Source organism: Schistocerca nitens, chromosome 3 (assembly GCF_023898315.1).
Source record: "Schistocerca nitens isolate TAMUIC-IGC-003100 chromosome 3, iqSchNite1.1, whole genome shotgun sequence".
Lineage (NCBI taxonomy): Eukaryota > Metazoa > Arthropoda > Insecta > Orthoptera > Acrididae > Schistocerca > Schistocerca nitens.
In genome coordinates, this window is record NC_064616.1 from 225,765,420 (window position 1) to 225,792,959 (window position 27,540).

Sequence of the window (27,540 nt, forward strand, 5' to 3'; positions counted from 1 at the left end):
CAGAGGATGACAGACTAAAGGCCGAAATACTAAATGTCTTTTTTCCAAAGCTGTTTCACAGATGAAGACTGCACTGTAGTTCCTTCTCTAGATTGTCGCACAGATGACAAAATGGTAGATATCGAAATAGACGACAGAGGGATAGAGAAACAATTAAAATCGCTCAAAACAGGAAAGGCCGCTGGACCTGATGGGATACCAGTTCGATTTTACACAGAGTACGCGAAGGAACTTGCCCCCCTTCTTGCAGCGGTGTACCGTAGGTCTCTAGAAGAGCGTTGCGTTCCAAAGGATTGGAAAAGGGCACAGGTCATCCCCGTTTTCAAGAAGGGACGTCGAACAGATGTGCAGAACTATGGACCTATATCTCTAAGGTCGATCAGTTGTAGAATTTTGGAACACGTATTATGTTCGAGTATAATGACTTTTCTGGAGACTAGAAATCTACTCTGTAGGAATCAGAATGGGTTTCGAAAAAGACGGTAGTGTGAAACCCAGCTCGCGCTATTCGTCCACGAGACTCAGAGAGCTATAGACACGGGTTCCCAGGTAGATGCCGTGTTTCTTGACTTCCGCAAGGCGTTCGATACAGTTCCCCACAGTCGTGTAATGAACAAAATAAGAGCATGTGGACTATCAGACCAACTGTGTGATTGGATTGAAGAGTTCCTAGATAACAGAACGCAGCATGTCTTTCTCAATGGAGAGAAGTCTTCCGAAATAGGAGTGATTTCAGGTGTGCCGCAGGGGAGTGTCATAGGACCGTTGCTATTCACAATATACATAAATGACCTTGTGGATAACATCGGAAGTTCACTGAGGCTTTTTGCAGATGATGCTGTGGTGTATCGAGAGGTTGTAACAATGGAAAATTGTACTGAAATGCAGGAGGATCTGCAGCGAATTGACGCATGGTGCAGGGAATGGCAATTCAATCTCAATGTAGACAAGTGTAATGTGCTGCGAATACATAGAAAGATAGATCCCTTATCATTTAGCTACAAAATAGCAGGTCAGCAACTGGAAGCAGTTAATTCCATAAATTATCTGGGAGTACGCTTTAGGAGTGATTTAAAATGGAATGATCACATAGTTGATCGTCAGTAAAGCAGATGCCAGACTGAGATTCATTGGAGGAATCCTAAGGAAATGCAATCCGAAAACAAAGGAAGTAGGTTACAGTACGCTTGTTCGCCCACTGCTTGAATACTGCTCAGCAGTGTGGGATCCGTACCAGATAGGTTTGGTAGAAGAGAGAGAGAAGATCCAACGGAGAGCAGCGCGCTTCGTTACAGGATCATTTAGTAATCGCGAAAGCGTTACGGAGATGATAGATAAACTCCAGTGGAAGACTCTGCAGGAGAGACGCTCAGTAGCTCGGTACGGGCTTTTGTTGAAGTTTCGAGAACATACCTTCACCGAAGAGTCAAGCAGTATATTGCTCCCTCCTACGTATATCTCGCGAAGAGACCATGAGGATAAAATCAGAGAGATTAGAGCCCACCCAGAAGCATACCGACAATCCTTCTTTCCACGAACAATACGAGACTGGAATAGAAGGGAGAACCGATAGAGGTACTCAAGGTACCCTCCGCCACACACCGTCAGGTGGCTTGCGGAGTATGGATGTAGATGTAGATGTAAAACGTACTGCTCAGTTATCTCCTTACATTCGCGATTGTGCTTGCAAAGTAGTGGAGGGGCTGTTTAGCGATGATACAGAAACTGGTAAGCTTGCTACCGCGGCACTGGTCAGTGTTGAAATTACAATAAAATTGCTAAAATTGATCGCACTATCAACTACAATGCTTATTATTACAGTACATGTACGGTGTCTTTTCCATTGCAACAGTCCACTGGTACGCTATTGATTACTACATAATGATTGATTGACATCAGTTGTTTGAGATGGGGAAAGAGTCTTGGTGGAGGAAGCAACACTTTCTGGGGATTGGTAACACCAAAACAGTGATCGCGTGCATCGCAGCCAAATGAGGAATCAATCAAACGGAACACAGCGCCACCAGCTATCCCATCACTGTGAATGATGAGTTTAAATGTAGAGGTCGTCAATGACCTTCAGGCAGCAGTTTGTAAACGCTCCGCCGGCCGCGGTGGTCTAGCGGTTCTGGCGCTGCAGTCCGGAACCGCGGGACTGCTACGGTCGCAGGTTCGAATCCTGCCTCGGGCATGGGTGTGTGTGCTGTCCTTAGGTTAGTTAGGTTTAAGTAGTTCTAAGTTCTAGGGGACTTATGACCTACGATGTTGAGTCCCATAGTGCTCAGAGCCATTTGAACCATTTTTTTGTAAACGCTCCATGACGCCTCAAAACTCTTCCAGTTTCCTTATGTTGTGACTCTTTTTATTTCGATCACCCAGTGTGTGGGTATGTTGTGGGTTCAGCAGCATCAGCATGATTTACACCATGCGATGTCTAGTTTTCTGGGGGGAGCTACTGGACCAAAACGTGTTAGTATCAGTTTAGAATTTGACACAGACGTCGAAGTAGAGGCGGAAAAAAAACCAAAATGTATGGCAGTGTACAAAGCAGGTTACAGCACAAAAACCGGTGTATCAAACACCGAAACAGGGACCCTCTCCTGCGACTGATAACCTGTGAGAGAAGGTTCTCATACAGTACGGGCGATGAAACTTTACACCAGTCTGTGCAAGCTACATCGATCACCGACCACCTGCTCCAATGGTTAAACACCTGTATATTTAATAGGACGGCCGCATATGCTCGATGCCAGCACATAGACGGTATTCGTTTTTGATATCACTTGCGCTGTGTATTACAGGACATCGCCCCATATCAATGGTATCTTTCCCATCGCGACCGTCCACTGGGTACCCTGTTGATTGCCGCACAATGACTGACTGACACAACTTCGATGAGATGGAGGGAGCCGTTGGGGAACGCTGGCTATTGGCTACTTGTCGCTGTGGAAAATGGGATTAAATGTAGAGGTCATCACTTTGGAAGCGTTCCTCATTGCTACACACTCGTCCTATTTCCATATGCTGCGATACCTTACACATGTTTTTTTATTTTTTATTTTTTTTCACCAATAAGACAACAGTACCTCTTTTTAATTGTGCTGCCTCACAGCACCTTCCGGCGATGGTCAACACTGGAACATCTGTGGTGGCTGTATAGTTTATGCCATGCGATGCTCAGTTTTCTGTGAGAGCCAGAGAACCGAAACGTGTTAATGTCGATTTAGCAGCAGCTGACACCGATATATAAGTCATGGTAGAAAAAACAAGGTGTATAGTGGTGTACACTGATTGGGTGTGTTACAACCGAAAAAAACAATGTACACTCCTGGAAATGGAAAAAAGAACACATTGACACCGGTGTGTCAGACCCACCCACCATACTTGCTCCGGACACTGCGAGAGGGCTGTACAAGCAATGATCACACGCACGGCACAGCGGACACACCAGGAACCGCGGTGTTGGCCGTCGAATGGCGCTAGCTGCGCAGCATTTGTGCACCGCCGCCGTCAGTGTCAGCCAGTTTGCCGTGGCATACGGAGCTCCATCGCAGTCTTTAACACTGGTAGCATGCCGCGACAGCGTGGACGTGAACCGTATGTGCAGTTGACGGACTTTGAGCGAGGGCGTATAGTGAGCATGCGGGAGGCCGGGTGGACGTACCGCCGAATTGCTCAACACGTGGGGCGTGAGGTCTCCACAGTACATCGATATTGTCGCCAGTGGTCGGCGGAAGGTGCACGTGCCCGTCGACCTGGGACCGGACCGCAGCGACGCACGGATGCACGCCAAGACCGTAGGATCCTACGCAGTGCCGTAGGGGACCGCACCGCCACTTCCCAGCAAATTAGGGACACTGTTGCTCCTGGGGTATCGGCGAGGACCATTCGCAACCGTCTCCATGAAGCTGGGCTACGGTCCCGCACACCGTTAGGCCGTCTTCCGCTCACGCCCCAACATCGTGCAGCCCGCCTCCAGTGGTGTCGCGACAGGCGTGAATGGAGGGACGAATGGAGACGTGTCGTCTTCAGCGATGAGAGTCGCTTCTGCCTTGGTGCCAATGATGGTCGTATGCGTGTTTGGCGCCGTGCAGGTGAGCGCCACAATCAGGACTGCATACGACCGAGGCACACAGGGCCAACACCCGGCATCATGGTGTGGGGAGCGATCTCCTACACTGGCCGTACACCACTGGCGATCGTCGAGGGGACACTGAATAGTGCACGGTACATCCAAACCGTCATCGAACCCATCGTTCTACCATTCCTAGACCGGCAAGGGAACTTGCTGTTCCAACAGGACAATGCACGTCCGCATGTATCCCGTGCCACCCAACGTGCTCTAGAAGGTGTAAGTCAACTACCATGGCCAGCAAGATCTCCGGATCTGTCCCCCATTGAGCATGTTTGGGACTGGATGAAGCGTCGTCTCACGCGGTGTGCACGTCCAGCACGAACGCTGGTCCAACTGAGGCGCCAGGTGGAAATGGCATGGCAAGCCGTTCCACAGGACTACATCCAGCATCTCTACGATCGTCTCCATGGGAGAATAGCAGCCTGCATTGCTGCGAAAGGTGGATATACACTGTACTAGTGCCGACATTGTGCATGCTCTGTTGCCTGTGTCTATGTGCCTGTGGTTCTGTCAGTGTGATCATGTGATGTATCTGACCCCAGGAATGTGTCAATAAAGTTTCCCCTTCCTGGGACAATGAATTCACGGTGTTCTTATTTCAATTTCCAGGAGTGTATTAAACTGCTTATGAAGGAACTATACAGGAACCATCTCGTGTGATTGATAGTCTGTTGGATATGGTCAACCTACAGTACAGGTGATGAAACCTTACACCAGTCTGTGGAAGCGACATCGATCACTCACCACCAGCTCCAATAGGATCGCCACATTTGTTTGGGTGATTGATGTGAATGCACCCTGAGAGATGCAGATCTCCTTTGTACTGCAGTACCTGTGTGTAGTTTGGAGATATGTCGCACTGCAATAGCAAAATCTTCGTCCTTCCTCCATGCCATGTATGATGTGGTAGTCTTCCTAACTTTCCCAACAAGAAACAACACCGTAACTGCTCGTACTATCTCCTCCACTACCTCGTGTTTCAGGGGAAACCTTCGTTTGGTTCTGGACTTACACACTGCACACGGTTGGCAGAGCTATAACACCATGTCCCCACTTTCACCAAGTGGTCAAAACGCGCTCCTATCGTGTTAATTTGGCTCGTCCTGTTTCCCCACAGGATGCAGAAGTTCTTAGATAATCCGCTCTCCGACGTCTGTACAGGTCAGACCTAAATTGGAACGATCGCATGGACTAAGCTTCAGGGAGGGCAGGGCAGAGACTTAGGAGCAGTTACAAGATGCAGAGGGACTGTCTAAAATCAGGCCTGGAGTTCTTGGCGTATGGAATCCTTAGCAGATAGGTTCGAAAAACGATGACTCGTTTCGAGATACGAGATTGGCACCAATATGATTCACCAGTGGCTGTAATCATTAAAAGACATCTCTACAGGACCCAACGCAAATATGTGGTTGAATGGATAGTCTTGATTCCAAATTGCGGACCGCATTTCGGACAGCATTTCTTCCTAAAAGGGTAACACTATCAGCGACCCGTGTGTGCCTGTTGACTCAAGACCGCTTTTTATTCAGGGTGGTGGTAACACAGGCGTTAGGATCGTGTTTTTAATAGCGCGGTCCTTACGCGAAATTTATTTTGTGGGCTGTAGAATGCCTCTGTGGTCTGCTTCAGATGCCATTTCTCAATAGTGTTCCTCGAAAAGAACATCATGTTCCATTTACGGATTCCCAGTTGTTCTACTTGGGGGTGTAATCCGACTGCTGAAAAAAAAAATTACTCAACATGTGAAGTGACTCTCATGATCAATTTAATTAACTAGTTGACTATACACACTATTGTGTTGGTGTAGTAGCGTTGCCCCAAGGTGGCTGCCAGATGATGGAAAACCAAGTGCTGGCAGTGGCCTTAGAGTGGTGGTAGCAGAGCATCAGGCCGTTTCAAGAAGTCTGTCCCCTTCCCCCCCCCCCCTATAGGTGGATGGAAGGAGGAGGGGTGGAGGGAGGGAGGAAGAGAGCCTCGATTTTCGGCAGTTTGCGGACGCCTGTCGAGAACGCACATTCAACTACCGCCCCCTTTGCAGTCTAGTAGGACGACGATTTTCCCCAGAAAATGTGCTGCATCATGACCTGTTCATTATGAGGGCTGGTTTTTTCACAACAATTTCGAAGTGTAATTAAAACAGTGACTCATTGTTTTTCCCATCAGTTGTGGTATTGTGTATAGGCATCGGTTACCTGGGCAGTAGGTGGTTTTAGCAGGCGTCTGTACCGAACTCTGAGGTCGAACAACGAGAGAAACTGTATGTTTACAGGTAATGCAATTTTTAAACTCCTCTCAGTCCAACACCAGCATCTCGTCAGTTCAACATTGCTCCTGCAAAAAAGAATAAAGATAGTGCCTTATATCCTGCCTTTTCCCCACCAGCTTGTAGGTGTGGCGAGTTTGAGTGTGTCTGTCGCTAGTTTCAAGTGGTAATGTGTAATTTTTTCCCAGCAGGATAACACCAGTTGTATGCTATCATCAGTTTTTGAGCTGTATTGCGCTTTTATGCCGCCCTTGTGTAGCGCTATGCATATAGTAGTGTAATTATGCCCAATCTTTATGATGAATTAGATAATTAGGGTCGATCTTTGCGTCAGTTTCGCCACCCAAATAAATAAAGTACACTAATCTAACCTTTCTCTCCAGCATCTGGACAGTTTTCATGTTGTGGGGGGGGGGGGGGGGAACTTGGGCTTTCCATCCAGTAGAACCAGAATTCGAGTCCCGGAAGGGGCACTGCCAGTTTTAATTTACTGTCGATTCCAAGCGCCTCTGGTGGTTTAATTGCGTTTGGGGGGGGGGGGGGGGGCGCACTTGGGCTTTCCGCCGGGTTGGCGTGCTCGGAGATGGGGGTGAGTGGCGTAGGGCAGGGGCGGGAGTGATTAATTGATCAGTTTAATTAATTTGAATTTGATATCAAAAGTGTCCTCGTAACCCCAACCCTCTACTACTGACGACTTCCTCCATCGTTACCGTTAGGAGACTGCAGTAGGCGTTTAGGTACATTATTTAGTTGGTCCATGTATGTCATGGAGACCTATGTCACTAATTAACAGAACTCCCTTATACTGCCAGAAATTATGTTGATGTCTGTGGTAATAACGTTGTATGACATGACTTTCACAGACAGCTAGGCGATATTGATTCATTTTTCTGCAGCGATTTCATTGTTATTTTATCTAGTGAATTGACTGTGTTTGCTTCGGTATAAAATTCTGCGTTTTTCTCCCTGGTAAGGTGCACGCCTGGTGTGGTCCCTAGTTCCTGTTTGTCGGCAAAAGGCAATCAGTGGGTCTCAGTAGGAGAGGCGGGCAGTCCCGGGTAGTTGAGCAGTTTCGCAGAAACGGGCCGTCTTCCAGTCTGTGCTTTTTTGGCTTGAGTTATCGCCTGTCCTCGCTGAGGCAGAGGCCACCATATCAGCACTGCTGTCCCCAAACATCAATTGTTCTTGGTGATTTTTCTGTACAGACTTCAAAGGACAGGACGTCTTAGGACCATCCGGGTAGTGTTAGAAAGTCGATTGCTTTCACTGCATTTGAGTCACCCCAGCCATCGTACTTTTAGAAAAGACCTTGAGCAATCTGTGAGATACTGCCTATTGACTTCTGTCTCGGGTTCTTCGACCGACGTTCATCTAATGACTTTACACGCTATGACTTTACTGATGTTTCACCAGCACGAGTGGCTGGCATTGTCAAAGCTTCACCCTCCATTGCCGGTGGTGAACTGTGTGGAGGGTGAATCTTCGACAATGCCAGCCGCTCGTGCTGGCGAAACGTCAGTAAAATCGTTAGATGAACGTCGGCCGAAGAACCCGAGACAGAACCCAATAGGCAGTTTGCCAACAAGTGGCCACGAAAGCCTTAACAATTTTGAATCTGTGAGATACTTCTCCAGGCCAGTATCAACCTCTTGCTTGGGGATGGGCATTTTGTGCGCCAAGAGTGAGAATTTTCTGCTGCCTCTCCCTGTTTTTTCGCGAAATAAGCGATATTCTGGTTTCTCACGTTGGCAGTGGCGTTAAGTCGTCCTCTCCAAGTTGAGAGTGTTTTGAAAGCTGAGGGTTGAGGACAGAGAAGGAAGTTTCTGAGCTAGTCGTCTCTTGGCCGCGGTTTGGTGCTGATTGGCACACCGTGGATGAGTTTTGGGAAATGTAAGTGTCACACTTGCGGTAGCATCATCCATATTCTGAGCGGGTTGCAATTTAATTTTTCTGTCATGTAACGTGTGTTGTCAGTCTGATTATAATATTTTAATCTATCTTGTCTCGTTGGTTTTCAAATCATGAGCTACCCAGATGAGAAAATCTTGCTGATTTTTCTCCATACAGTCTACCGTATAATTTGGTACTCCCTACAATATTAATGTCATTTTGTATAATTTCTATTCAGTTTTTAGAGAACTTTTCTCTGTGTCAATTTTATATGAACTGTGTTCATCATGAAGAGCAAATAAAAATCTGTTATTTTCAGACTTAACATAGATTTGAAGATACTTCAATTGTTTTATATTTTCCCATGATTAGGGTACCTGCAAATACCAACTATAACCTCTTGTACGAAAATCAATCCAAAAGAAATGCCCACTATTTTTTTAATCCATCTTTTATTCTACATGTTTGAAAGTTTTACAGTGTGTAGATACATCCTTTAGGAACAATATTTTCATTTCTCGACATAATTTCCATCCCTCTCAACTGCCTTACGTCATCTTGGAACCAGCGCCTGTATACCCGCACGGTAAAATTCTGGACCAATCTGTTGGAGCCACTGTTTGGCAGCATGCACAAGGGAGTCATCATCTTCAAACCTTGTTCCATGAAGAGAGTCTTTCAGTTTCCCAAAGAGATGGAGCCAGGTCAGGACTGTAATGCGGGTGTTTCAGTGTTGTCCATCCGAGTTTTATGATCGCTTCCATGGTTTTTTGACTGGCATGTGGCCGTGCATTGTCGTGCTACAGCAAAACATCCTGCTTTTGCCGATGTGGTCGAACACGACTCAGTCGAGCTTGAAGTTTCTTCAGTGTCGTCACATATGCATCACAATTTATAGTGGTTCCACTTGGCATGATGTCCACAAGCAAGAGTCCTTCGGAATCGTAAAACACCATAGCCATAACTTTTCCAGCAGAAGGTGTGGTTTTGAATTTTTTTTCTTGGGTGAATTTGCATGATGCCACTCCACTGATTGCCTCTTGGTCTCTGGTGAAAAATGATGGCGTCATGTTTCATCACCTGTCACAATTCTTGCAAGAAATTCATCCCCACCATTCTCGTACTGTTCCAAAAGTTCGCAGCATACCGTTTCTCTTGTTTCTTTGTGAGCCACTGTCAACATCCTGGGAACCCACCTGGCACAAACATTTTTTAACGCCAACATTTTCAGTATTCTGCAAACACTTCCTTCCCCAATCCCAACGTAGCGTGACAATTCGTTCACTGTGATGCGTCTGTCAGCAGTTACCAATTCGTTAACTCTCTGCACGTTGTCTGGAGTGTGTGCAGTACGAGGCCTGCCGCTGCGAGGACAATCCTCAATATAGCCGTGCCCGCTTTCATCACGTAACCTGCTTGCCCACCGACTAACTGTACTGCGATCGACAGCAGCATCTCCATACATCTTTTTAAACCACTTGTGGATGTTTCCCACTGTGTCGTTTTCACAGCACAGGAATTCTATGACAGCACGTTGCTTCTGACGAACGTCAAGTGTAGCAGCCATCTGAAGACATGCTGTGACGGCGCCACTCATGGGAACATGTTGAACTAAGTTTGAAAACAAGCGGAAAGGATGTATCTACACCCTGTAAAACTTTCACAGATGATGAATGAAAACTGCATTTTCACAAAAATAGTGTGCATTTCTTTTGTAGTGACCCTCGTATACCAAACTTGTTGTTCGCACTGTGATGGTGTTTCCATTGTGTACAACTGCTGTTTAAAGTTAAAGACAGTCCTGTCGTGTTTCATGGTGACCCTTATCAAGGATCTTACCTTTCATTTATTCTAATATCTTGCAATTAGGACGGCACAAGGGACACATCACGAGGTGCAAAACGTTGAGGCCACCATTTTGCTGTCTTATTTTTTGTATTTGCTTGTGCATTAATCTGTAGCTGCAGCATATGCTGTCATGGTGCATGTGAAGTGTGCGTTATTTATAATTTGTGTCTTTTTGTGTGTCCGAGTTTTGGGGGATTTAATTGTGGTAACTTCATATTACGTGTGGAGATTTTTTCCTACGTGTGAAGATTTTTTTCGTGATAAGTGTACTTTATGTATTTTAAATTTGTGACGCTGATAGTTCGATGTGTGGTAAGTCTCTGATTCCATTCTTAAAACGCGGATAGCGCTAGTCGAGCAAGATCTAGAGAGACAATGAAAGTTTTTAGCTAGGAGAATTCAATGGAATAGGGCGAAGTCATGTCGGAATTTTCTGAGTGGGAGGCGTCAGTAGCAACTTCGCTGCCTCAAACCCAGGAAACTGCACCGACAAACGAAACTAAAATGGCTGTCGAAATGGAGTAGACTGTGGTGCGTGGTGTATAATCTTGGGGGACATGCTATTCTGGGTTATCCACACGCTATAATAGGCCGAAGCAGACAGAAAGAAGCTGAAGCAGATAGGAAAGAAGCACATGAGGACAGAAAGCAAATTAAGAAAGAGTTCGCAGAGCCATACAGAAAATTCGATTCCTGATTGAGATCAGGTGAAGAAACGCTGTGCAAGATTACAAAAATGGTAGAAAGCAGTGTAACCAGGCTGCTTCAGGCTGTGTCAAATGTGAAGAAAGTAGAGGCAACAAACACCTCGCTTTCTCAAAGAATACAGACTGTAGAGGAAACTACCACTTCAATATCAAAGAGTACAGGTTGAGGAGGAGCGAACTGTGTGTTTGAATACAGAACCGGCTCAGTTCTCAGAAATTGAGGTGTTTGCCTTCCTCAGATGGTATCTAGAGAAAGTTACGGAGAGAGACTGAACGACCGCGAGTCGCAGTACCTTTAACGTCTGGAACAGAGAGCATTCTGAGAGGTAATAATGAGTGTAACACTTGTGAGAGTGTGCAGCCTAGCGGCGCACCTTCGTCGATGCAAAGCAGGGCTATTGGGAGAGAATCGTGTGCGGCATCCTAGTCTGCGTCCGTCAATGGCCAGGACTTCCATGACAAGCGCCTCTTTTCTCTGAAGAAGTTCTTCACTTACACTACAGGTGGAAACCTGCATATTAAAACATGGGTTGGGTGATTTAAGGACAGCCCGCCGAAATCGTGGCCAATTCGAAGGTAGCTGGAGTCCATTAATAGCGACGTGAGCGGAAATGTAATCGGGAAATTTTTATCAGACACGAGGCAGTATGCAACCTTCACAGAATTTGAACCTGGGATTATGAAGTTGTGCTGAACTGCTGCAGAACAAAATAGGTTGTGCCTAAGCATCATAAAATCTCCACCACTGGCAGCAAAATCTTTCCTATCTTATTCAACTTTTGAATAATTTCTTGATTACTACCAATAGCTGCTAATACGATTTCTTTATGTAGCACCCAGTTTTAGTCCATGGACCATCATCAGGTTCCTGTGTACCTACTGAAAGAACATATAAATACACTCCTGGAAATGGAAAAAAGAACACATTGACACCGGTGTGTCAGACCCACCATACTTGCTCCGGACACTGCGAGAGGGCTGTACAAGCAATGATCACACGCACGGCACAGCAGACACACCAGGAACCGCGGTGTTGGCCGTCGAATGGCGCTAGCTGCGCAGCATTTGTGCACCGCCGCCGTCAGTGTCAGCCAGTTTGCCGTGGCATACGGAGCTCCATCGCAGTCTTTAACACTGGTAGCATGCCGCGACAGCGTGGACGTGAACCGTATGTGCAGTTGACGGACTTTGAGCGAGGGCGTATAGTGGGCATGCGGGAGGCCGGGTGGACGTACCGCCGAATTGCTCAACACGTGGGGCGTGAGGTCTCCACAGTACATCGATGTTGTCGCCAGTGGTCGGCGGAAGGTGCACGTGCCCGTCGACCTGGGACCGGACCGCAGCGACGCACGGATGCACGCCAAGACCGTAGGATCCTACGCAGTGCCGTAGGGGACCGCACCGCCACTTCCCAGCAAATTAGGGACACTGTTGCTCCTGGGGTATCGGCGAGGACCATTCGCAACCGTCTCCATGAAGCTGGGCTACGGTCCCGCACACCGTTAGGCCGTCTTCCGCTCACGCCCCAACATCGTGCAGCCCGCCTCCAGTGGTGTCGCGACAGGCGTGAATGGAGGGACGAATGGAGACGTGTCGTCTTCAGCGATGAGAGTCGCTTCTGCCTTGGTGCCAATGATGGTCGTATGCGTGTTTGGCGCCGTGCAGGTGAGCGCCACAATCAGGACTGCATACGACCGAGGCACACAGGGCCAACACCCGGCATCATGGTGTGGGGAGCGATCTCCTACACTGGCCGTACACCACTGGCGATCGTCGAGGGGACACTGAATAGTGCACGGTACATCCAAACCGTCATCGAACCCATCGTTCTACCATTCCTAGACCGGCAAGGGAACTTGCTGTTCCAACAGGACAATGCACGTCCGCATGTATCCCGTGCCACCCAACGTGCTCTAGAAGGTGTAAGTCAACTACCATGGCCAGCAAGATCTCCGGATCTGTCCCCCATTGAGCATGTTTGGGACTGGATGAAGCGTCGTCTCACGCGGTGTGCACGTCCAGCACGAACGCTGGTCCAACTGAGGCGCCAGGTGGAAATGGCATGGCAAGCCGTTCCACAGGACTACATCCAGCATCTCTACGATCGTCTCCATGGGAGAATAGCAGCCTGCATTGCTGCGAGAGGTGGATATACACTGTACTAGTGCCGACATTGTGCATGCTCTGTTGCCTGTGTCTATGTGCCTGTGGTTCTGTCAGTGTGATCATGTGATGTATCTGACCCCAGGAATGTGTCAATAAAGTTTCCCCTTTCTGGGACAATGAATTCACGGTGTTCTTATTTCAATTTCCAGGAGTGTAGCATTACTGTGTTAAACTGTCACAATCCTGTAAACTAGTGTAAATGTTAACGAAAAACCAAGCATAACGAAATTCACACACTCATATAAAAGTATTTGCATAATATTAGGTGATATAATATCAATGGTGTCAGATAATAAAATCCATAAATTTGCCACTGGAAATAAAAGTACGACACACAGAATAATGTAACTGACTACGAACAAATCATATCAAATAAACATAGCTGTAGCAAAAGCTCAGCTTCCACCCATTTGTTTTGACCTGTGATGCCATCAAGATGGTGAACAGATCTATTTCAAGCGTATACAGTATGGCGACCATAACGTCAAAAAATACACCTGCAAAAAGAAAAAAAATACGCAAAATGTTTAACTTCTGACATAAAATGAAACTAACGGGACAACCACAGGAAGTAGACTTTTTAGGGCGGAGAAAAATAAATAAACGATGATACTAATAATAGCACAATCCCAAAACAAGTATTAACCAGAAAAGCTAGCACAAAGAATGCTCAACATCCAGAAAGCTACAAAAACGAAACCCATAAGAATCGTAAATTTCAATTGACCTACATAATTCGAAAAGCCCAGTACTGCAGTATTCACTGGATCTTGCAAGATCCCTTCTTGGTACCAAACTTCCATAAAAGTTTCTCGGTGTAGCCTCGAGTCCGGCGGAAGTGGTATAGGTGAAATACAGTATAACTGGTCATGCCTACCCACCCGAGACCGCACTAGTTCATCTAACCATTTTTTGCATTATCTTAATGAAAAGGCTCTTAGGGATTCCTCCTTTTCTGTGAATCTCTCTTTGAAGTTGTTCCTCGAAGCAGTCCTTGTAGTGCATTGGATTCCTTAGATGGTGCAAGTAAGTGACCTGTGATCATAATGAGACATGAGGTAGCTAATTTACTTGAAAGAAGCCCTCAGATTCGATTATGATGCATTAGAAAACATCGTAAAAAAGTTACAATTAAATTATAGTCTGATACGATTTATTTCAATAAGTTAATTAAATTAGAGATTACGGTAAAACTGATCATCGCTGATTCGCTGAAGAACAAGCTCTGAATTCACCGTATCTCCAGCTTTTTTTTTTTTTTTTTTTTAAAAAGAAAAGAGTCCTGTCGTTCCCCTACGATCGATCGTTCAAATGGCTCTAAGGGCTATGGGAATTAACATCTGAGGTCATCAGTCCCCTACTTAAACCTACCTAACCTAAGGACATCACACATATCCATGCCCGAGGCAGGATTCGAAACTGCGACAGTAGCAGCCGCGTGGTTCCGGACTGAAGCGCCTAGAGCCGCTCGGCCACCGCGACCGGCGTACCGATCGTGAAACAAGTTATTTTCGCGTGTCTCGTGTACCTCTGCCCACTCCAGTGACTCACTACTTGCCCAAATGGTCCATTCGTCACAAAAGTCCACGTGAAAACAAGGACCTTACTCGGTGCTATCGTACTCTCCAGCGCTGCTTAAGACAGAGAATTGCTTCTACTTGCTACAGGGGCCCAGGGAAATGTAGACTTTAGAAAATAAAATGCTGCCCAAACAAGAGGAGCCTCACAGCCCTTATAGCTCAGGTCAAGCCATCAGTACCAAAACACCCACACACAACTAGAAAAACCGGTACCGCAATTTTCACTTGCTCTATATAGCTCGATACCGCAAAAACCACGCACAACTTGAAGACCCAGAACAGCAAATTTCACTTAAACAGTTAAAATACGTAGAAACAACTAATAACCTAAAAAAAACATAGAGCACACAATACAATAAAACCAAATAAACAAACAAAAAAATATTTACCAACAAAACGGACACATAACAAGTGAGCCACGACACACAAACAAAACAAAATCAAACAAACCACCCTTACCTACCAACCCAAGCCCCACCCCCACGCCGGCCGAAGTGGCCGTGCGGTTCTAGGCGCTGCAGTCTGGAACCGCGAGTCCGCTACGGTAACAGGTTTGAATCCTGCCTCGGGAATGGATGTGTGTGATGTCCTTGGGTTAGTTAGGTTTAACTAGTTCTAAGTTCTAGGGGACTAACGACCTCAGAAGTTGAGTCATATAGTGCTCAGAGCCATAGCCCACCCCCACGCCGCCCGGAATACTAACCAGAACCCAGTCAGTAGTGGTTGGCTTTCCTACTATGCGGGTGCCAGGCGGCGGACAGTTTGCCAACACACAGTGATTTGAGCTCTTCCACTGAGAAGCCCGACCCCATGATATGTAGTACCAAATACAATAATGACATACACTTGAAGATGAACCGTACGCGGTTTGAATAAATAATTAATACAACTGAAGCAGATCTCTCTAAATTAGTTATTATTCACATTAAAATCCAGCCTAAAATGTGGGCATTTAACATATCAGAGCTGTTACCAAGTGGGCATATCACATGGGTACTTACTGCGAGACTGGCTGGTTAAGTCAGAAAACGAGGGAGAAGTTATTTATAAATATTGGATATTGACAAAGGCATGTGGTGTGGCGTTGTCTCATTGGAATGTAGTAACAGTTTTGTTCTGAATGAAAGGCAGTAGTTCAGTATTTGACAATTCTGAATTGACTGTCATTGTTCAGAGGATCCATAATTACTGGAAGTAGGGGTCTTCAATGACATTCATTCTAGCTGAATATCACTTCGTCGGACATGCGACCTGCATGACAAAGCGAGATGGTGAATTGTTCAACACATTTCGTCGTGGCGCCAACACGTACGCCACCACCATACAGCCGGCCGGTGTGGCCGAGCGGTTCTAGGCGCTACAGTCTGGAACCGCGCGACTGCTACGGTCGCAGGTTCGAATCCTGCCTCGGGCATGGATGTTTGTGATAGGTTAGTTAGGTTTAAGTAGCTCTACGTTCTAGGGGACTGATGACCTCAGCAGTTAAGTCCCATAGTGCTCAGAGCCATTTGAACCACCATACAGCTGCCTTGTGCATTAGGCGTGGCTCGCGATAGGAGCCACCGCATTTGCAGCCAGCACGCCATATAGCCAAGATCCGGGCCTTTGTAGGGGACAGAAGACCCTGGATGCTCCCCTTGTTCACTTTCGACTGAGAGTGACCCTACATCGGAACTTGCGGCTCGCGTGTTTGTTGTACTTGAACGTGAATATCTGTCGGGATTGCTTCTGTTTATATGCGTTTTGACCGCCCGTGTGTCCCTTTCTTTTTCAATAAAGGTAGTGGATACTACATTGGCGATGACGTTTCTGTCTTGTTATCAGTAATATTTAGCAAATAATGGATTCAGTGCTGAAACAGCAACGAGAGCAGCCGACACAGCAGCGCGAATAGAGCAGGCAACATGAGAAATTTATATACTTGTTTCGTCAGTTGATGACGCAATCGAATAATGCGACAGTTCTCCCGTTCCAAGAAGCAAAGGAAGATTATGCCCTGTACTAGTGGCATTTACGGCAGTGTTTTTCAGCTTCCCGAGTAGTACATGCGACCTTCAAAAGAAAGTTACACATGTCGTCCCATCCTAAGACCATTGCGCAACAAGAGTGACGCATTGTCAGAAGAGAGTATCTGTTCAAGGTTTCCTGCGGACACAGTTCTGATGCGGAACGGATAACAGATGCATCGCAGTGTGCGATTGAAATGGCGCGGCAAGTAAAAATGTACTCCAGTGTGGAAGTACAAGGGACGACACGATTTTTGTTGGGGTAGCTTATAAATTGAACACAGATACAGCGTGAAATTGTTGAGATATAAACGGTGTTCGAGGAGGAAAGGTCAATATTTTACACAGTGATAGTATAAGTAATTCTGAACAAAAAATGTTATATGAACGTTGGTCCGCAAATGCTTCGTTAGGGAGGGATGGATTTTGAAAGGAACATTAATTCTGAAAAATTGATGTGCACAGCGTGAACGTATACGAAATACAACTGGAACGTAACGTGATTTTCTTGAAAACAATGTTACAGAGAAGTACATTTATGATTCACATTTTTACATAATGTTTATTTACTTTGCATTTAGTACATAATGCATTACAAGATGCATGTTACATGTATTCAGTTGTAAAAGACGTACAGATGTTGTACAGTTCACAGAACAGGTTCGAATATGCCACCATGAACGTCAAAGCACTTTTGCGCTCTAGAGATAACATGTTGTGTTGCTTGTTCAGTTGCCTGTGGTTGGTTCCTAATCAATTCAGCAGCGTCCATGATGCGACGAAGGAGTTCATCTCGTGTAATTAGCTTCACTTTGTGCACCTCTGATTTCATCCAATCCTATAAACAGAAATCTAAACGTGTAAGGTCAGGTGATCTTGGAGGACAGTTAATAGCAGCGCCACGGTCAATCCAGAGATTAGAGTAGGTGCGGTTGAGATGGTCCCTCACACGTAAGGTAACATGTGGAGGGGCACCGTCATGTTGAAAGTACATTCCAGTTCGCTTGGCTAAAGGAACGTCTTCCAATAGTTCCAGAAATGAATTTTCCAAAAAGTGCAGGTACCTCTCTCCCGTCAATCGCTGATTGATACTAAATGGACCCATCAAAAGTTTACCGATCATGCCGCACCAAACATTTATGGCAAAACGAACTTGAAAATTGCTATCCATTGAAGCGTGTGTATTTTCCCGTGAAAGTTGATGATTATTGCGTGTTTTGTTTATTCCATGTCATGAAAACTGGACTTCGTCAGTGAATAGTATGTATGGAAGCAAGTGACTATTCTCAATTACACAGTGACAGAATTAAAGTCGTTGAGCATTGTCGCCAACCTGGAGATTTTGGACACGCTATATGTGAAATGGATACAGGTTTCCGCATGTAAAATTTCCCATACACGTGTCTGTGAGACATTCATACGTATGGACATTCTTCGTATGCTCGTACTGAGAATTCACTTAACACTTGCGATAATTTCTTCCTGTTCTTGCAAATTTTTTTTGACGTGCACGCTCGGACGAAAAATGTCTGGCCGGCCGGTGTGGCTGAGCGGTTCTAGGCGCTTCAGTCTCGAACCGCGCGATCGCTACGGTCGCAGGTTCGAATTCTGCCTCGGGCATGGATGTGTGTGATGTCTTTAGGTTAGTTAGGTTTAAGTAGTTCTAATTTCTAGGGGACTGATGACCTCAGAAGTTAAGTCCCATAGTGCTCAGAGCCATTTGAACCATTTTTTGAAAAATGTGTACTTGGAAGAGAACCCGTTGCACACAAAGTGATAAATACTTTGGCAAACACCCTGCAATCAGGTAATCGTCGTCGGAAAGCGCCTGTCGTATTCGTCTCTTGCAGCAGTAGCACTACAGTCGCAGAAGCCATAAACATAACACCATATCTGTGTATTACTCATTACTGTAGACGTGTGGAATTGTTAGCAGCCCTTGTACGAACACATTTTACACCATACACTACACAACTAACCGATCCGTCGCCGGTACATTACACAATGCGGTTTACATGCCACGACTGCGCAAACAACGGGTGATTGTACTACGTACTACGTACGTCACATGGCCATAATACGTGGTAGGTTACGTAGCGTAAACATGGCATGTACCCGTGGATTGTTTGCAAGAAAATCACGTTACGATGCAGTTGTATTGCGTATACGTTCACGCTGTGCACATCAGTTTTGCAGAATTAAAGTTCCTTTCAATACCCATACCTCCCTAACGAAGCATTTGCGGACCTTTGTTCATATAACATTTTTTGTTCATAATTACTTATACTATCACTGTTTAAGATATTGCCTTTCCTCCCCAAACACTCTGTATAAATAAAATGTAATGTCGCATCCAACCGCAGTGAAATGGTGCTAACCATTTGATCAAGGCCGCACATACATGGGTGACGCGGACCGGTGAGTCCAGATGTTGCACACGCGATTCTCATATTCCGGCTAGCTGAAAGAACATGTGAGGGAAAGAGATTTTCTAATGCTGAGGACGTTCACATAGCGCTTCTCGAAGGGCTCCCTGACCAATGAACGGAATCCTATCGTCGAGAATTTGAACGAGTGGTAGAACGTTCCGACCGTTATTGAAGGCCAGCTTCACACTCAAAATGGTCCAAAATTCGATTTTAGTTGCAGTTTTTGAGAGGTATATGCGTCTAGATTGTTGAGACGAAAAGGGTTATTAACCCGTGGGTTACAAAAGTCAAAAGTTTCTACAGCCCATTGCTCGAAGCACTGTCAGGGCCACCGTGTGACGCTCTCAGCCGGATTCAAAAATGGTTTAAATGGCTCTGAGCACTATGGGACTTAACATCTGAGGTCATCAGTCCCCTAGACCTTCGACCTACTTAAACCTAACTAACCTAGAACCGCTCGGCCACTTCGACCGGCTCAGCCGGATTCAGGTAGAAAACTTGTCGTGCAGTGCAGTGACGCACGTTCACGAAATGATTTATATTGCAGTATGCATGCAAACATATTTGCCGAAAAAGCTGACGAACAACGTGTGTAGGCTGCCGAACGCAGTATATCCGTCGCAGCCAGATCGGCTTTACTCGCCAAGTAGAATGAGGGTTTTGCTCACCGGGAACAATACGAGTTGGGGGAAGCGTAGACATACGGTCCTGAAACTGCGGACTAAACGTAAGTAAGGAAAACGCTTTTTCTGGACATGTTTTGGTCAAAATTGGACAAAAACACAATTTTTGATGTGCCATATTGTATTAGCCACTTTGAATTTTGAAAATCTAACTTCAGAATTGTGTTCAGTGACATCAAAACTATGTAAAAAAATGGTTCAAATGGCTCTGAGCACTATGGAACTTAACTTCTGAGGTCATCAGTCCCCTAGAACTTAGAACTACTTAAATCTAACTAACGTAAGGACATCACACCCACCCATTCCCGAGGCAGGATTTGAACCTGCGACCGTAGCGGTCGCGCGGTTCCAGACTGAAACGCCTAGAACCTCTCGGCCACCACGGCAAAAATATGTAATAACATGTAGTTTTTATACTGGTTGAACTAATAATACATATAAAGGTTTTAGCTAAACTGTTAAGAGGTTTTTCTCGAGAAACGATTTTTCAAAACTGCGTGCAGCATAAAATAAAGACTTTCAGCCTATTAACTTCTACCTTGACCGCCGAAAAGTAATCACTTTTGTTGGGAGCTTATACCTATATATGACATTTGTTAGTATTAACGACTTTTTGTAGAGCCATAAATAGTGAAACAAAACCCCAAAAATCGAACTCAAAGTTCGAGTTAGCAACATATCCTTGAAGTCAATATTATTTCATTTTGGTAAGGTATAAGCTCCCATGAATTTAATGTAGTATCGACTGATGTTATCCATTTTTTATTTCAGGTAACCTCTGGGGGGCGACACTGCACACAGTCAGCGTACTTCAGACCCGCAGGCCATTGATGAAACCATAATTACATGCGCCAATTTGGTTTTTTCATATCGAAAATCTAAACTAAAGTTCAAAGTATGATCTATCATAATCCCCAAACAGACCCTTTGCTTGAAGGCGCTGCAGTCTGGAACCGCAAGACCGCTACGGTCGCAGGTTCGAATCCTGCCTCGGGCATGGATGTTTGTGCTGTCCTTAGGTTAGTTAGGTTTAACTAGTTCTAAGTTCTAGGGGACTAATGACCTCAGCAGTTGAGTCCCATAGTGCTCAGAGCCATTTGAACCATTTCATTGTGGCAACAAATTTTTCAAAACTTTGCTATTTTTTGCTCATTTTAATGAGAACCTGGCCTCAAAGAGTCTTGGTGACTATGTTGAAAAACAGTGTCACGTGTCTTTGAAGCGTAGTGCAACATTAAACGAAAATTACTTGGCCTGCCGTCATAATGCGTAACTTACTTTTCGAAGTCCCCTCATGAGCCATATTTGCAAAAAATACTTTTCTTGTAGGCAGAGCTTTATAACGGTGTAAGCTGAACGTCGTGTTTATCACCACTATCTTTTGCGGGGTGGAATCAAGAAGCACCTGCAAATACCCTACTGGCCATTAAAATTGCTGCACCAAGAAGAAATGCAGATGATAAACGGGTATTCATTGGGCAAATATATTATACTACAACTGACATGTGATTACATTTTCACGCAATTTGGGTGCATAGATACTGAGAAATAAGTACCCAGAACGACCACCTCTGGCCGTAATAACGGCCTGGATACGCCTGGGCATTGAGTCAAACAGAGCTTGGATGGCGTGTACAGGTACAGCTGCCCATGCAGCTTCAACACGATACCACAGTTCATCAAGAGTAGTGACTGGCGTATTGTGACGAGCCAGTTGCTCGACCACCATTGGCCAGACGTTTTCAGTTGGTGAGAGATCTGGAGAATGTGCTGGCCAGGGCAGCAGTCGAACATTTTCTGTATCCAGAAAGACCCGTACAGGACCTGCATCATGCGGTCGTGCATTATCCTGCTGAAACCGCAATCGCGATAGGCTACAATCCGACCTTTACCAAAGTTGGAAACGTAATGGTACGCATTTCTTCTCCTTACACGAGGCATCACAACAACGTTTCACCAGGCAACGACGGTCAACTGCTGTTTGTATATGAGAAATCGGTTGGAAACTTTCCTCATGTCAGCACATTGTAGGTGTCGCCACCGGCGCCAACCTTGTGTGAATGATCTGAAAAGCTAATCATTTGCATATCACAGCATCTTCTTCCTGTCGGTTAAATTTCGCGTCTGTAGCACGTCATCTTCGTGGTGTAGCAATTTTAATGGCCAGTAGTGTAAGCATCAGCCAATTCTAATTTGGAAAAGAACACGCGCCCTGCAATTTTCGCGAAGAACAGGTAATGAGGTAGCAATCTGTCACTGTCTGGGTGTAATTGTGGTCTTAATATCCCTGTACAGCCGAATCGCTCCAATCGAATTAGGAATGTCAACCGGGGGCATTGCCCACTGTCAGGGTTTAGGTGCATCCAGTGACAGCTTGGACTTGCTGCCTATCTAGTTCTTCCCTTACTGCTGGTCTTAGCCGCAGAACTGAACAGGACGAGCACGACAAAGGTTTGGTGTTGCGGTTGTTTCATTGTGAGAAAGGTCAAAGGTCTCATAATTTAGAGTGTAACATAAACTTACCGAAAAAAACGTAGAACTCGTGGCAGAGATCGTCCAACGCTTAGAACGTAAAGGAGGTCGACATGATTTTCACCCTGTTTTGACCCTGGAAACGAAAAATCATGAAGGCTTCGAATCCTAAGATATTTTTGAGAGTCGCCATATCAACTGCTAGAAAGGCGACTCCTCGAGTAACGTGCTTACACTCAACGTCGGCTGTAAAATGATCTTTTACTGGAGTAGGTTGACTGTCGTAGCTAATTAGACGCGCCATTACATATGATGATAGACAGCCTCAGTGACTGTAAGTTTCTAGATTTGCAAGGGACACAGAGGCACTTGCATTCACCTGTAAATGGGTAGGTTGCTGCTGTATGTGCAACGTAATGTCTAATTTCCTTGGAATACCAGTTTCCTGGATAAGCATGGGCGTGACACCATCTACATCCAGGAACTCTGCTGGTGAGCGGCCGGCTGTGACTAACAGCTGCTATGTGCCCTTGTTTGCTGTAGTACGTGCATACTGTTTGCCTGTGGGTACGACTGAGGTCGTGTGTCCTGAAACAGCATGGGATGATGGTAACTTGCATCGGCGTGCCATCATTTGGAACCCTGGACAACGATGGCTGTGTAGCTGAACAACGCCGTCGCTATGATACAGAAAACACTGCAGCTGTCTCTGCTTTTTCCTCAAATTGTTCGCTTGTGACGTGTGACACTTCGAACGCTTGCGCTAGGGCAACGACTTCGTCTCCTGTGGAATCTTCTATTCGTAATTCTCACGGGCGTACCGCTCTGTCCGGAGCATAATGGACAACAGCGTCATGTACTGAGTACGCTACGACTATTGATGGCTCAAATGGCTCTGAGCACTATGGGACTTAACATCTGAGGTAATCAGTCACCTAGAACTTAGAACTACACAAACCTAACTAACCTAAGGACATCACACACATCCATGCCAGAGGCAGGATTCGAACCTGCGACCGTAGACTGCTATTGACAGTTTAAACAAGAGAATTTGCATTTTCGACTTAATCCGTGAAAGACAGCTACCCAAGCGTGATAATACTGTCTCGGCTCTTTTGGTTGCTGATGGAAATCTATACGGGATGCCACAATGTTATTTTTCTTGTGACTCACGCAGCATGACACACATCTGAGAAAAAGACAACGCAGGAGGATCAGTTAACTGGGATCTACATCTACATCTACATGAATACTCTGCAATTCACAATTAAGTGCGTGGCAGAGGGTTCATCGAACCACAATCATACCATCTCTCTACCATTCCACTCCCGAACAGCGCGCGGGAAAAGCGAACACCTAAACCTTTCTGTTCGAGCTCTGATTTCTCTTATTTTATTTTGATGATCATTCCTACCTATGTAGGTTGGGCTCAACAAAATATTTTCGCATTCGGAAGAGAAAGTTGGTGATTGAAATTTCGTAAATAGATCTCGCCGCGACGAAAAACGTCTTTGCTTCAATGACTTCCATCCCAACTCGCGTATCATATCTGCCACACTCTCTCCCCTATTACGTGATAATACAAAACGAGCTGCCCTTTTTTGCACCCTTTCGATGTCCTCCGTCAATCCCACCTGGAAAGGATCCCACACCACGCAGCAATATTCTAACAGAGGACGAACGAGTGTAGTGTAAGCTGTCTCTTTAGTGGACTTGTTGCATCTTCTAAGTGCCCTGCCAATGAAACCCAACCTTTGGCTCGCCTTCCCCACAATATTATCTATTTGGTTTCCTGAACGCCCGCGTTACTTAGAGTAACTGTCTCAAGAAATTCCCTCCTGTTTAAATCATCTCGACAATATATCGTAAATAGGTGGCACACGACAGTGACAGTTGCATCTTCATTTGACAATTTCATTTTACCCCACTATATTTCCTTTACATAAACCGCGACAGCTTCTTTGTTATACTTCGAGTCGCCCGGATAGACGTGCTCGTAAAAGACCACCCCCCCCGCCCCCCCCCCCCCCCACTTTCGGAACGGGCAATCGCGTCAGTCCTCGTTCGAATGGATCAGCGATGAGGCCTGGTGTGCCGGTCAACCTTGATGTGGTTCTTAGGCGGTTTAGTACCCACACTACGCCCCAGATACACACTACGCAAACGTTTCGGAAAAATTTTCACACATGCACACAGAATTTATTCTAGACGCAGGCAGATATGGTACACGGATTCATTATTTGGGGGGGAGGGGAGGTACAGGAGACTGGAGACTGATGACTTTAGATGTTTAGTCTTCTTAAACCCTTAATCAGTGAGTTTCTGCAATTCTCAGAATAGGATGATCGAAATAAGCTCTTGGATTAACATCTTTCTGTGGTCACTGAGGCATTTTCTCATCTTTAGGGGGTCGGTTTCTCTATCAGCCTTTGGCAAGCGTGCGTGGTTTTGAAGCCACAAGGTGTTTCTTGTTTGAACGTGCGTTCGCCATTCTGGTGATATTTTTCGTCAAGTTCAGTTCTGTTTGGGTGAGAAGGAGGTCTGGCTTTGTCTAGTTGGTATGAGATGCGTCAGAGTGTCCACAATGATGAAGACACCGAGTTGGTTCGTTGATTTGGGGGAAGGGGATCAACCGGCGATGTCATCGGTGCCATCGGATTAGGGAAAGATGGGGAAGGAAGTCGGCCGTACCCCTTCACAGCAACCATCCCGGCATTTGCCTGATGCGATTTATGGAAATAACGGGAAACCTAAATTCCGATGGGCGGACGCGGGATTGAACCGACGTCCTCCAGAATGGGAGTCCAGTGTGCTAACCCCTGCGCCACCTCGCTTTGTAGGAAAGCGAGTGAGATCATGGCAGTTACTTGACGTGATGAATATTAAGCACTGGTTAGGTTATTTCGAGAGTGTATTTTGAATTTCTGCACAGTTCATTTCATGATTATTCTGCGCATTTGCTCGGGTGATTGAGGAAATAACAAAAACCCTATATCAGGATGGTCGGGCGCGGATTCTAAGTGTCGTGCTCCGGAATGCTGCCGGCCGTTGTGGCCGAGCGGTTCTAGGCGCTTCAGTCTGGAACCGCGCCACCGCTACGGTCGCAGGTTCGAATCCTGCCTCGGGCATGGATGTGTGTGATGTCCTTTGGTTAGTTTGGTTTAGGTAGTTCTAAGTTCTAGGAGACTGATGACCTGAGATGTTATGTCCCATAGTGCTCAGAGCCATTTGAACCATTTGAACCTTTGGAATGCTAATTATAAGATAAAAAATGTTATCTCTTGAATCGGTTGTGCTGTAGATTCAAAGTTATCAATCTGTCCCGAATAGTAAAAGAGTCGTTGTCTTGTTTAATTGTATGTATTGTATTCTACGGTAATCGGGGACCTAGATACAACGGAGAGGCTCCGTCCCCGCCGCAGCCGCAGTGGTCCACAACCCTACGACGACCACCGCAGTCCACTTCACCCCACCGCCAACCCCACACCGAACCCAGGGTTATTGTGTGGTTCGGCCCCCGGTGGTCACCCCAGGGAACGTCTCACACCAGACGAGTGTGACCCCTATGTTTGCGTGGTAGAGTAATGGTGGTGTACACGTACGTGGAGAATTTGTTTGCGCAGCAATCGCCGGCATAGTGTAATTGAGGCGGAATAAGGGGAACCAGCCCGAATTCGCCGAGGCAGATGGAAAATCGCCTAAAAACCATCCACATACGGGCCGGTTCACCGGACCTCGACACAAATCCGCCTGGCGCATTCGTGCCGGGGAACATGCACTCCTTCCCACCCGGAGAGCCGTGCGTTAGACTGCACGGCCAACCGGGCGGGCTGTCTTGTTTAAAGTTGTGTATTGAAAACATATTCTACTGATTACGGTTCGCGAGGTTCACTACAGATATTTTGACGCACCAGAGACAAAAATGATTCAATTGGCTCTAAGTAGTATGGGACTTAACATCTGAGGTCATCAGTTCCCTAGAACTTAGAACTACCTAAACCTAACTAACCTAAGGACATCACACACATCCATGTCGGAGACAGGATTCGAACCTGCGACCGCAGCAGCAGCGCGGTTCCGGACTGAAGCGCCTAGAACCGTTCGGCCACAGCGGCCGGCGCACCAGAGACATCTCGCTACTTTAGGTCTGCAATTGCAAAACATTAGCGATAATTATTTCTTCTTTGCATGAAACTAGGTTTCTGATGCATACAGGTAAGCTAACGGTCACTGTTACAGATGAGCTCTTCTTCGTCAAAGTACTACGGAATGATCTAGCACTTTACTAATATATTAAGTGTAAATAGTATTCATAAGTTATGGGCTGATTTTAATGGTGCAATTATTTCTTCATGCTTTGACTCAGAGATTAGATGTCAAAGGGTACATCCTAATCTGCCTGCTGGAAGCTAAATGCTGAAACCAAACATGTTATCCAGTTCTTGGTCATTTTTTTTGAAGTATCATTTATGATTTAATGTTTGAGCAGAATGTATGTAAAATCCTTTTCCTTTGCGCTTAGATTATGTAAATATGTGTGTATATGTTTTTAATCTGTTTAATATCAATATATGAGATCAGATTGCGTTTCCAAATTATTTTCTGTGCCATGAAGATTCATACTTACTGCAAGATTCAAAGTTCAAGGTTTTATTTTGACTGCTTATGGGAATGGTTTTATTTTGACTGTTTATGGGAATAGTCCAGTTTTACACACACACACACACACACACACACACACACACACACACACACAGGTTACAACAGGAACAACTCGGAAACATCAGGGCTGTCTTCATCAAACTGCGAGGTCTCAAATACAGTTTGCTTAAATCAAAATTTGTTCGGGCAGAAATAAGATATTTATACCATACTGTTTCGAGAAAAGCATCAAACCAACGATACAACACGTAGTGGTGGTCGATAACCTGACACAACAGTGGGATTTAAAAGAGCTGCAGATTTTTCTGATTTAAATAGGCTATTATTTCAGTTTTATCCTCAAAAGAGCAGAAATCACTCAAATAAACTGAATAAAGTATGTAAAAATTATGTGCATTGCGAAAGGTCAGCAGGATGCGACATTGTGTTTAACCAACAAAAAACGCTATTAAAATAGTCGCCCTGTCTATCTACCTTTACACTAGAGAAGAACTCGTACTGGCACGTGCTGTCATCCAGTATGGTATGGGGACCATGTCTGCTCACGGGAATGCTAAAGGGTCTGAACAACCCATAGCCTGTGCTTCCAAAATCTTAACACCGACACAAACTAATTATTCCCAGACAGAGAAGGAGACCTTTGCCGTAATGAACGACAAAAGAAATTCGATTTCGTTGCTAATCGTGAACCGCTTTTAG